Genomic DNA, 12,959 nt, shown 5'->3' on the forward strand with positions numbered 1-12,959 from the left:
AGTGCTCACCTTTTTGTGCAGGTCCGCGCAAGTGTTCAGATCGGCCCGGAAGCCGAGTTCGAGTTGCAATCTGAGATACGTTGTTGTGCATATTCTTGCATAAACATTTGGCGCCGTCTGTGGGGAACGACAATCTAAGTCATCCCAATTCTTTTAAACCAACACACGAGCGACCATGGTTCAACCAGCGAACTCGACCAATACGACAGATCGAAGGACTCTAGCTGCCAGCAATGCCCACCAGAGAGAGGTCGGAGCAGCAGCGGTAGAGGGGCAAGGTCACGACGGCCTGGCAACCGAACCCCTCCGCAGGTCGGCACGGATCACCGCGCCTGCCCTACCGCCTGCGCACCCGAGGACGTCCAAGGCCACCCGTGGCCGAGGTGGGACCTCTAAGAAGGGCGCCCGGGGTCCAGCCCCGGCTCCAACAAGCGAGAACTTTGATGCGCTTCAGAGAGAGATGGAGTCAATGCGCACACAAATGCGCACCATGGAGGAAATGTATAGCGAAATGATGCTAGCTGCAGGCGCAGGGTCCCGATCTGAAAATCGAGTGACGCGCGTGGACGTACGCGAGCAAAGGGGTTCCCACCTCGGCCCAGCCGAGGAGGAGCGTCCCGAAGACAACGAGAGCGAGGAGTACACTCGCCAGAGGGGAGACCTCCGTGAGCATCTCAACAGAAAGAGATGCTCGTCTCTCCGAAAAAGGCAGTCACCATCCCACTCACACAGGAGCTCCAACCAGCAGGCTGAATCCTCTCACAATCCCGCAGGGATAATCACAAGGGAGGAGTTCGACCAGCTGAGGGGGGAGCTCGATGCTCAAGTGGAGGCCTTAAAGGCCAAATGTGAGCAGAAAGACGATTCACTGAACGATGGCGACTTGGGAGAATCGCCTTTCACCTCGGACGTTTTGGAAGCGCCAATCCCTCCGAAGTTCAAAGCTCCTACCGTGAAGCCTTACGATGGGACGAAGGACCCCAAGGACTATGTTGAGGTCTTTGAAGGCCTCATGGACATCCAAGCGGCATCAGACGCAATCAAGTGCCGCGCCTTTCAGATCGCGCTCACTGGCAGCGCGCGATTGTGGTATCGGAGACTGCCAGCCAGGTCGATCTCGACCTACTCTCAGCTGAGAAGGGAGTTCCTCGCCCAGTTCTCTTCTCGGCACTATGACAAAAAGACAGCGACCCATCTCGCCACCATCAGGCAGAAGGAGGGTGAGACGCTGCGAGAATATGTCACCAGATTCCAGGAGGAGCAGTTGAAGGTTGCACACTGCTCTGATGACTCGGCCATGTGCTATTTTCTCACCGGTCTAGCCGACGAAGCCCTCACGGTGAAACTTGGAGAGGAGGCCCCGGCCACCTTCGCCGAGGTGGTTTAGAAGGCGAAGAAAGTCATTGATGGACAGAAGCTCCTCCGAACCAAAATCGACCGACCTGAACGGAAGATCGGCCGGGGCAGAAGTGGAAAAGATGAAAGGGCAGATCCCAAGTCCAAGGACAAGGGATCCTTTTCCAGCGGCCGAGCTGAGTGTCGAAGGGCGGAGAGCGGACCTACCAGGAGCCGACCTTACGAACGCTTCACCCCGACCACGATTCCAATTTCCGAGATCCTAACAAACATCGAGGAATCTGGAATGGAAAAACTACTCAAGCGTCCTGAGAAGCTTCGGGGAGCCCCGAGAGGCGCAGCAAGGACAAGTATTGCCGCTTCCATCGGGAGCACGGCCACAACACGTCGGACTGCTGGGAGTTAAAGCGCCAAATTGAGGATCTAATTCAAGATGGCTACTTCAAGAAGTTTGTAGGAAAGCCCAGGACCAGCTCAGTAGGAAAAAAGGAGAGGAGCGAAAGCGTTCAAGGACGCCACCCCGGCGCACCGACCGACCTGCGGTCATCGATACCATTTTTGGAGGGCCAAGCGGGGGTCAGTCCGGACATAAAAGAAAAGAGTTAGCCCGTGCAGCCAGGCGCGAGGTGTGCATCATCAGGGAGCAGGGGCCGACCTGCCCAATCTCCTTCGACGGTGCAGACTTGGAGGAGGTCCACCTGCCCCACAATGATGCACTTGTGATTGCTCCCTTGATTGATCATGTGGTGGTCAGGAGAGTGCTGGTAGATGGGGGCGCATCCGCTAACATCCTGTCCTTACCGACCTACCTCGCCTTGGGATGGACGAGGTCGCAATTGAAGAGAAGCCCGACACCGCTGGTTGGGTTCTCTAGAGAATCGGTCATCCCAGAGGGTTGCATCGACTTGCCGGTCACGCTGGGGCAGGACCGAACTCGGGTCACTCAAATGGCCGAGTTCGTGGTAATTGACGGTAGATCGGCCTATAACGCCATCTTTGGGAGACCCATCATCCACTCATTTCGGGCCATTCCCTCAACAGTGCATCAAGTTTTGAAGTATCCCACCCCCAATGGCGTGGGCACGATCCGAGGAGAACAGACCGCGTCGAGGGAGTGTTATGCCTCCGCACTCAAGGGCTCATCGGTCTGCGCCCTCGAAACGCTCGCCGGTAGGGATGGGGCGCTCGAGTTCGAGGCCGACCTGCCGAGGAAGGAGTTTGCCGCACCCACTGAGGAGCTCGAGCTTGTTCCTCTGCTTAGTCCCGAGAAGCAGGTAAGCATAGGAACCAAGCTGGGGGCCACCGACAGAGAGGAGCTAATCCACTTCCTCAGATCCAACTCGGACGTCTTTGCGTGGTCCCATGAGGACATGCCTGGCATTGACCCGCGAATTATGACGCATCGCCTCAGCATAGATCCATCATTCCGACCTGTGAAACAAAAGAGAAGACCTATAAACAAGAAAAGGAGTGATGTAATTGTTGAGGAAGTTAACAAACTTTTGAAAGCTGAATACATAAGAGAAATTTTGTATCCCGAGTGGCTCTCCAATGTTGTATTAGTTAAAAAATCTAACGGCAAGTGGAGAATGTGCGTAGATTTTACGCACTTAAATAAGGCATGCCCGAAAGATTGCTTCCCACTGCCGAGGATTGATCAGCTCGTGGATGCCACAGCCGGGTACGAACTGCTCACCTTCATGGACGCCTACTCTAGGTACAACCAAATCAAGATGCATGTCCCAGATGAAGGTCATACCGCTTTCATAACAGACCAAGGTCTGTACTGCTACAAGGTCATGCCCTTCGGATTAAAGAACGCAGGAGCGACCTACCAGAGAATGGTGAACAAAATGTTCGCCAAGCAGATCGGCCGGAATATGGAAGTGTATGTAGACGACATGCTTGTCAAGAGCAAGCAGTCTAAGTCTCATCTCTCTGATCTGACCGAAGCCTTCGAGGTTCTGAGGGCATATCGAATGAAGCTCAACCCCGCTAAGTGTGCCTTTGGAGTCTCTTCGGGAAAATTCCTCGGCTTCATGGTGAATAACCGGGGAATCGAGGCTAACCCCGAAAAGATTAAAGCCGTGACCGAGATGGAGGCACCGAAGACGCTGAAGCAGCTTCAGTGTCTCAATGGCAGGATTGCGGCCCTGAGCCGGTTTGTTTCAAGATCGACAGATAAGTGCCTTCCTTTCTTCAAAATCCTACGAAAGAAAGGGCCGTTTGAATGGACAGCAGAGTGCGAGCAAGCGTTTCAGCAATTGAAGAGCTACCTTTGTTCGGCACCTTTGCTCGCCAAGCCCATGCCGGGAGACAAGCTCCAATTGTACTTAGCAGTATCTGACAGTGCCGTCAGCTCGGTCCTAGTCAGGCAAGAGGAAGCGCGGCAAAACCCGGTCTACTACACAAGCAAGGCTATGACCGAAGCCGAGACTAGATACCCTCAGATGGAGAAGTTGGCTCTCGCTTTGGTCACCTCGGCCCGACGGCTCAGACCATACTTCCAAGCCCATACGGTGGTGGTGCTCACTAACTTGCCCCTAAAAAGCATCTTCCATAAGCCGGAAGCTTCTGGACGCCTAATGAAGTGGGCAATAGAGCTAAGTGAGTACGACATCCAGTTCGAACCCAGAACTGCGTTGAAAGGACAAGCAGCGGCAGATTTCATAGCCGAGCTCACACCACCTTCCGAGCTGAGCGAGTCCGACCTACCTTGGACAGTCTATGTCGACGGATCCTCCAATGAGAAAGGGTGTGGAGCCGGGGTCCTCTTGCTCGGACCAGGGGGCGAGCGATTTGAGTATGCCTTGCGGTTCGGCTTCCAGACTTCTAACAACGAGGCTGAGTATGAAGCATTTATTGCCAGTTTACGAATCGCTAGAGCATTGGGGGCCTCTTATGTTAAGGTCTTCAATGACTCCCAGCTGGTTGTGAGCCAGATCAAGGACGAGTACCAAGCCAAAGACACCCGGATGGAGAAATATTTGGGCAAGGTCAGATCGTACCTCGCCCAGTTTCTAACTTACGAAGTAAGCCGGATTCCGCGAGCAGAAAATTCTAATGCTGACGCCTTGGCCAAGTTAGCATCGGCGTACGAGACCGACCTGGCCAGGTCGGTCCCCGTCGAGATCTTAGATAATCCCTCGATCTCAGAGCCAGATCTGATGGAGATCGGCGCTCCAGAATCTTCATGGATGGACCCGATCGCGGACTTCATTAGGGGCAACTCACCGCAAGACCCCAAAGAGCGCAGAAAGTTGGCATGGCGGGTAGCTCGGTTCGTGGTCCGAGATGGGGCATTGTACCGACGTGGCTTTTCCTTGCCTCTATTGAGATGCCTAACCCCTGAAGAGGGCCTGTACGTCCTCAGAGAGGTCCACGAAGGAGTGTGCGGCAATCACTCAGGCGCTCGGTCGCTGTCAGCCAAGGTGATCCGACAAGGATACTATTGGCCGACCCTCAGCCAGGACGCCAAGAAGTTCGTTAGAACTTGCGACAATTGCCAACGCTACGGAACCATAATCCACCAACCTCCCGAGCTGCTCACCCCCATCTCGGCCCTGTGGCCATTCGCGCAGTGGGGGGTAGATATCATTGGTCCTTTCCTTTTGGGCAAGGGCCAGACCAAGTTCGCTATGGTTGCTGTGGATTACTTCACCAAGTGGGCCGAGGCCGAGGCGCTCTCCCACATAACGGAATCCAGAGTCACGTTCTTCGTATGGACGAATATCATATGTCGCTTTGGTATACCGCAGGCCATAGTGACAGACAATGGGAAGCAGTTTGACAACGCCAAGTTCAAAGACTTTTGCAGCAAACTTGTCATAAGTCATCTTAGCTCGTCCCCCGCACATCCGCAAGCAAATGGGCAGGTGGAGGCAGTCAACAAGATCATCAAGCGAGACATCAAACTTAGACTGGACTCCAAGAAAGGCAGGTGGGCCAAGGAGCTACCAGAGGTTCTATGGTCGTACCGGACCACCCAACGAGAGTCGACGGGTGAGACCCCGTTCTCCCTGGCCTTCGGCTCCAAAGCTGTAGTCCCGGTTGAGATCGGCATGCCATCTGACAGAGTAGAGCATTTCGAACCTACGACAAATGAGGAAGAGCTGCTCCTCAACCTCGACTTGTTGGAAGAAAGAAGAGCAATGGCCCAGCTACGCCTGGCGGAATATCAGGGCAGAATGGCCAGACATTACAATGCCCGCGTTCGACCTCGGGCCTTTCAGGTCGGACATCTGGTATTAAGGAGGGTCCAAACGCATGTAGGTGCCCTTGATCCGGCCTGGGAGGGCCCGTTTGAGATCAAGGGCATAGTCCGACCTGGGACGTACATATTGGCCGATCTGAAAGGAGACGTCCTCGCGCACCCGTGGAACGCGGAGCACCTGAAGCGCTATTATCCTTGAAATGCCAAAAGGATTTTCAACGAATCTGTAAAGACAGTTCCAAAAGAGTTATGATCGGAATAAATGTGATGATTTAATTTCATGCTTCCGAGTTCGAACAGAAATTAAATGGGGGCCACGGACTCCCGCGCGATCACATTCCAACAGTTGGTTCAAATTCAATCCTCTGAAGCCTAAGGGTACGAGGTGCGATGCCAAAACCACTGACGAACTTAAAACTAAAACCTTCAAGGCTCAAGGCAAAAGGGCAATGTGAGCAGTTCAAAATGATCAAGCCTCCGAACTTGAGGGTACGAGGTGCGATATGAAGAATAGCTACGGACTTAGGATTTTAGCCTTTTAACCTTTTTTAAGTTAAGGGTGCGATGTTAAAAAATCCAGAGTTGGTGCAATGCATTGAACATTAAGAGATTCAAATTCAAACTTTCAATTATTTTAATTGAAGGCGCGACCTCAAAGGCAAGAGGTGCGAGGTGACATTGGCTTTAGCAAAGAAAGGAAGACAGCAAAGTAAGAACAAATGAAAGCTTCTTCATTAATGGAGAGCAGAGCCAAGGCTTATAGACCTTGCAGCTCTGCCCTGACAAACAGAAAACAAAAGAGAAGGGAGGAAGGACAGCGAAAAGCCTCGTGAAGGGTGGTCGCCTAAGAGCCTGCTTGAGGGGCGCCCTCTTGAGTGGCGCCGACCTGGTCGTCTTCGAGATCGGAGTAGTCAGAGTCCAGGTCTCTGACATACTGATCCACCAACGCTTGGGGGCTAGGGGTGCCGCCAGGCCCAGACGCCCACTTCTCGGCATACCTCCTTTTCAGACCGCTGAGATCGATATGAAGGTCGGGCATGTCGGAAGCAATGCCCTTCATGAGGAACTTGAAGCCCGCGTCAGAAAAGTCTTTGGCAAATCCATCGAAGTGAGGATGTTGCCTAAACGATTCCTCCAATAGGACTCCATTGCTGAGGCGCTCCTTCGCCGTCTCCAGCTCGGCAGTCACATGCTCCAGCTCCTTATCCTTCGCATCAAGCGCCTGGAGCATGTCGTTCTTCTCCTTTAGGAGCTGGAACTTCTCCTTCTCCAAGCCCCTGGTGATAGCGTGGGCAGCTCGGAGTTGGGCCTTGCGCCTGTCCTCTTCCTTCTTCAGCAGCTCGGCCTGGGACTCCACCTCGGCCTTCAGAATCTCCACCTCAGAGTGAGCCTTCAGCAGCTCATCCTTCATGGTGGAGGAGGCAGCCTTCAAGGCAGCAGAGAACTCCTCTTTCTCCCTTGCTGCCAAAACTTCCCTCCCATCCAGCTCGGCCTTTACAGCCAGAGCCGATTGAATGGAAGCAGCGAACGCCTGAGAAACGGTACAAGGAAAAGGTTAGACCGAGCTACCTGTTAGGCGAAATTAAGCAAAAATGGGGACGCTAGTCTTACCTCGGCGGCGTAGTCGATGGTCCTCTGCAGAACGGACCCAGGGTCGCTCACAAATTTGGACGCCCTCCTTAAGCAGCGGTCCAAACTTGCAGCTGAGATGCGGGACACCTGGTCCCTCACCCCGGAACTTGACGGCTCAACTCTGAACCGTGTCGTCACGTCGGACGTCTCGCCCATCCTGGCCGCAGGATCGTCCACCCAATCTGCGAAACTTGCAGGCAAGACCCTGCAAGCTCCGACCTCCGAGGGGAGATCGCCTTCTTTTTCTTCCTTCTTCGCTTCAGAGGGGCTTCCTCCCTCACCTCCTCGCCCAAAGGTGGGACGTCCACCGCCTCGGTCTGAGCCCTGGGGCGCTTCTCCCTCGAGGGACCCCCAGAAGACTCCAGTTCGATCACTGGGGCTGGATCTTCCGAGGCAGGCCTTGCCACGACAGGGGTGGTAGGTTTCGAACTTTGGGCGGCCTTAAGAGCATGGGCTCGGCCCTTGGACTTGCGCTTCACGCTGCTTGCAAATCCGCAAACCATGGCTGCAAAATAAAAACAGGGGTCATCACAAGGTTAGAGGAAAAATGGGGGAGGCAAGCTCGGCATACCAAGTTCAGAGTTCGGCCTTGAGGATTCGATGGGACAAACTGATGGGTTGTAATCTAGCAGCCTGGACTCAAGCAGCAGCTCGTCGGTCTCCAGGGTTCCGACCTTCCTACCCCTTGGAAAGCGCTCCTTGTAGTATTTCAGCGTGTCGAAGGAGGCTTGCGTAAGCTCGGGGACTGGTCGGATTGAAACTGCACAAAGACCAAATTTGAGTTAGACCTGAATGACAAAAGAAAATTACAAAAAGCAAGAACTACTCCGTACCCAGGTTCCCAAACCTAGTGGGGACGTTGAAGAAGGAAGGACCTGACTCATCCTTTGCGAGCCATTCCCCAGAAGCGTAGAACCACTTCCTCACCCATCCCTTGATGGAGGTCGGCCCTTTAACTATACCGTCTGCACCTTTCCTTGCACACATATAGAACCGACCAGGCTTCTTAGCTATCATTTTCGCTTCGAAGCACGCGAGGAGCTGGTCTACGTCCAACAGCTCGGCCTCCTCACTATCCCGAGCTCGTAGCCAAAAAAGGATGGCCAAGGCGAAAATGACACCCCACCCATTGGGGGCCACTTGAGCCGGAGCCAACCCCGTCCGGAAGAGAAATTCTTGGACGAAAGGGTGAAGGGGAAGTCTGAGGCCGTACTCAAACATTTTGAAGTAGAGAGTGACCCATCCCTCTGGAGGATTGTCAGCTCTCTCCCCCTCCTCTGGAAGCCTGAGGAGGATGTTCTCAGGGATAGCGAACCCCCTACGAAGGGATCCGAGGTAGTGCTCAGGTATCCTAGAAGGGTATTCCAAACCCTGACCTGAAGTGGAGGCGTCACTATCCTCCCCGTCATCGGAGAATCTAAAGTTTTCTATCTCCTCGAGCTCGGACTCTAACCTACGAGCTAGGTCCTCATCAGATCCTAAGTTGCTGCTAAAAGAGGATGACATGACAACTACGTTCGAAAGAGAAAGTGAGGGAAGGGACCGACCTGCCAAGGGTTCGAGCTGCCTTCAGATCGAACTCCAAGAATTCAGGGAACGTTAGGTATGACCTGAAGGATTGGGGGCATTTATAGCCCGTCGGAAAAATTTCCCCGCCGTATGCGTGCAATCAACGAGTGGCTAGGATCCTGCCTAAGATCCGAAGCGTCGGAATATTTGAATCTTCCGACGATAAATCTTCCGCAGCCGTTATGTTTTCCCACGAATAGGAAGTCGCCACGCGTCCAAAGCAAATCGAATGAACTTCTCTGCCAGGTCGAGATCGGGCCAGGCAGAGAGGGGGCCAATGTTTGGGGAAGAAAATACCCTGGACACGTGGAGGACCCCTATTGGCGCTCCAAGATGACTCATGAGTCATGCCCAGCTCGGATGGCCGAGATCACCACTACTAGCGTTGACAGATGCTAAGTATGAGGGCCGAGGTGAACTTGGTTGAGGTCCGACCTACCGGGAAGCTCGATGGGGGCCGATGTGAACTACTGTCAGCAGCGTGATTATCGGACGTAACCGACGGTCCCGAGATTACCGGGTGTAACCGTTGCGAGATTAGCGGGACTACCGCCCATAAGTAGAGGACTTCACTCCACGATCAGGTACGATGATTTCTGACCTCGAACTAAACTGAGAATCCGACTTATACTGACTTGATCGTCGGAGTGCTCACCTTTTTGTGCAGGTCCGCGCAAGTGTTCAGATCGGCCCGGAAGCTGAGTTCGAGTTGCAATCTGAGATACGTTGTTGTGCATATTCTTGCATAAACAGCGACGTTTCTTGTTTTCGTTGCATTTTTTTAATTTTTAATTTTTAATTTTTAATTTGTCTTTTTTGCAAATCTGAAGTTCTATTTTGTCACAAAAGGTAGTGACGTTTCCAAGATTCAACACTAAATTTGAAAAACTTAAAAATTTGATAATAGTATAATTTTTATTAATTCATCAATACTCATCATCCACAACATTTACAAGTTCCTGAAAATAAAAATAACTAAATGCATCTAAATTTACAAACAAGTTTCTCAAACTAAAAACAAACAAGTTTCTAAAACTAAAAACAACTAAAAAAAGCTTCTTCATTCCGACCAAGCTTTCATAATATGGTGCCACCACCATCGCTTCAATGATGCACAAAGAATTGTATAGTTGTTAAAATTTGAATAAAGAATTCAAACTCTAGTTACAATGATAAGAATCACTCACATTGAAAACTAAAAACACAAAACATACTCGAAACATACTTAATCCTCAAACTTAAGTGAAACCTATATAAATAACTAAACTAAAACAATGGCAATACATGAACTTACCTAAAAGCCACTGTATTTTATCCAATGGTTTAAATGTCATATGCATATACCTCTAACTAAGAGGAACTCATCCCCTACCCAACATGTTGTACTAAAAAAAAAGTGAAAATTGAAATACATGTTTAAATTTCAAAAGTAAAAACTCAAGGTATCACATTTTTATTTTCATATGTCAATTTGACATTGATATAAACAATGAATTAACATTTACATTCTATTTTAAAAAACATCGACGAAATATTAGAAAATATCAACAAATTATCACTAATATCAACTTAAATTTAATAATAAAAATTTTAAACTTATTTAAATAAATGAGAGGCTTATTTATTAATTTAAGGGCAAATTGCACACACAAATATAATAATTGTTACAATAGCACTCTAAAACTTTTGGTAAAAATTGAATCTTTAAAATTTTTCAAATGGAAAAGTTGAACCCCATAAATTTTCATAGGTGGAAAAAGTTACAACCATAAACTTTGAAATTAAACTCTAATACATTCATAATTGAAAAAATTAAATCTATTTTTTATGTCTTCCTCCCACGTTTCCTCTTCTCTTTCTACTGATCTAAATTCATCAGGATAATTTCCTGTTTTTTATGGATGGACATGATCTTCAATCGCATATCAAAGAAAACATCAATTTTTCTCCGGCTATTCTCTCATCTTTAGCCCCCAACCCACTAATTCCATCAATTCAACCCAACCACGAGATGAAGTCTCTTTATTGAAACTCCCCAAGAATTCCCTAACTTCCAGCAGAAGAGATGAGGATTCTTTCCATATTCTCCCACCCTGTATTTTCTTCTCAACGCCACTCTACAAAATATGTCATTCGTCGGATCCGAGAATATTTTGATTAAATTTTGTTGGGAAAAGGATGCGAAATATGCAATACATCCAATCCTATAACACAAGTATACAAGTTTAATTATGTTTTCTCCTCTAACAATTATGAGCGAGTCACAATTAAACAACACACTAAAAGAAATATGAGAGAAACAGAAACAATACCATAGATTAATTTATACTGGTTCACCCCAAGCAGGACTGTGTAGTGTTTCATGATGTACGGATTCTATTATGATTAAAAATAATACAATAGACTTCACGAATGCTCAACAATTAGAGACCAAAATCTGCCGTCACTCTCCTTTTGTTTTTAATCTCCCGTAAAATATATATATATATATATTTAAAACCAAAACTCTAGCTATCGATGGGAATGAGATTTAATGAGGAAGTAAAATGTAAGTTCGGCCTCTTATGCTTCTTGGCCCAACAAGTTACCCTTTTTTTAATATGTTTTTATCCACTGTTCCCAATAAATTGACTTGAGAGTGGACTCTTTAGAGCCTTTGAATCATCAATTAGACCTCTTCTTATCTGACGTAGCGAAATAATTGGATCATTTTTGTTGGTTGCTCAAGAGATGAATCACGTTCATACTTTTCATCTTCCTCTGGTATTTGCCATAATAGGATGCGGCAAATATTTTTTTCAGCATAGAAAAGGTTCCAAAATGAGGTCCTCTATTTATTGGGTGAGCATCTAACAAGGCGTCTAACCAAGCAGTTTTAGTTTTTGGGAACTTGGCCCTTCATGAGTTTAAGAGCTTGACCATATCTCGCCACATGGTGTAGGTCACACCAACAAGTGGCAAGATCAATGCTTAATTGAGGCTTCAATATGCCATTTGTTGGACCCTTGTGAAAGTCGTTCATGAGGAGTTTTACCTTAGACATTGTTGTAGACTTTTCTAGTTCTAAAATGGATTTGAGCCTGTTGAGAATCCATATATATGAATTAAATTCACCTAGCTCATTAGCTTAAGCTTTTAGGTTGAGTGGTGGTTTATTCATCTTTAACATGGTATCAGAGCGGGAAGTCCTCTGTTCAGACTTCTGCATTGTTGTGTTGGGTAAATTTAATTCATATATATGGATTCTCAATAGAGCCAAACTTGAAGAAGTTTAGTCAAGGTTATAAGTTTGAGCAGAGGTTTGTCTTTTTAAGTTGGTAGCATGACGTAAGAGCTCGTCCCCAGGTAGTTCAGGGACAGTGTTACCCTTGGGATTGAAGTCCATTAGGTAGATCTAGGAAATCGTCGTTTCGTTCCTTCCCTTATCTTGACCGTCAAGCTCTGGACGCATGTACGACCGAGATTCTTCTGGGGCGCTATATATAGCCCCAAGGATTTGGTATGCCCTTTGTGCTATTTTGAAATTTTAAGGTCGTGCTCAACTCCCAACGAACACCCCAGGTCAGTCTTCCAATCTCTTGCTTTTCTTTCGTTTGGGTCATGCCTAGTTCTAGCAACTCCCTGTTCAGATTGGTAGTCTGCATGCTCAGACTTTCAAGCCTTGTCTGTCTAGGTTGGGGGTAATTTTGATGCTCAACCCTCCGAGCAAGGTACCTATAGGTCAGACGATAGCAGGGTATCGCCTTGTAGGCAGCGTGTCGGATGTCTTTTTTAGATGCCCGAAGAATATTTGCCACCCTTTAGGTTCCATTGCCACATTTCTAAATCCATTAATCTATGTCTTCCTAAAGAGGACGAGACTAACCACGATCCCCGGAGGATTTGGGGACCTGCATATGAAAAATGTATGAGTTTGGCTTCTAACTCTCTCTCCATTCTCTAGGACAAGAGTTCCTCAGTAAGGCCAACCTCGCTCCGGTTCAAGTTGCTCCCAATAGATGGGGCGTCCTGTTCAACCTTGGGATGTTATGGTGGTGTGAATGTCAAGAAAGAGTGGGTGAGTGCACATCATGGTATGACGTCACGTGCTACAAATTAGTCAATTTAAAACCACTGATAAAATGCTGACCCTGTATACAAATTAGTCAGCTGATCATGGTATGATGTGGTGTGGTCCACGGGATCAGCT

This window comes from Momordica charantia, assembly GCF_013281855.1.
Source record: "Momordica charantia cultivar OHB3-1 chromosome 6 unlocalized genomic scaffold, Mcharantia_2.0 BLBB01000006.1, whole genome shotgun sequence".
Classification (NCBI taxonomy): domain Eukaryota; kingdom Viridiplantae; phylum Streptophyta; class Magnoliopsida; order Cucurbitales; family Cucurbitaceae; genus Momordica; species Momordica charantia.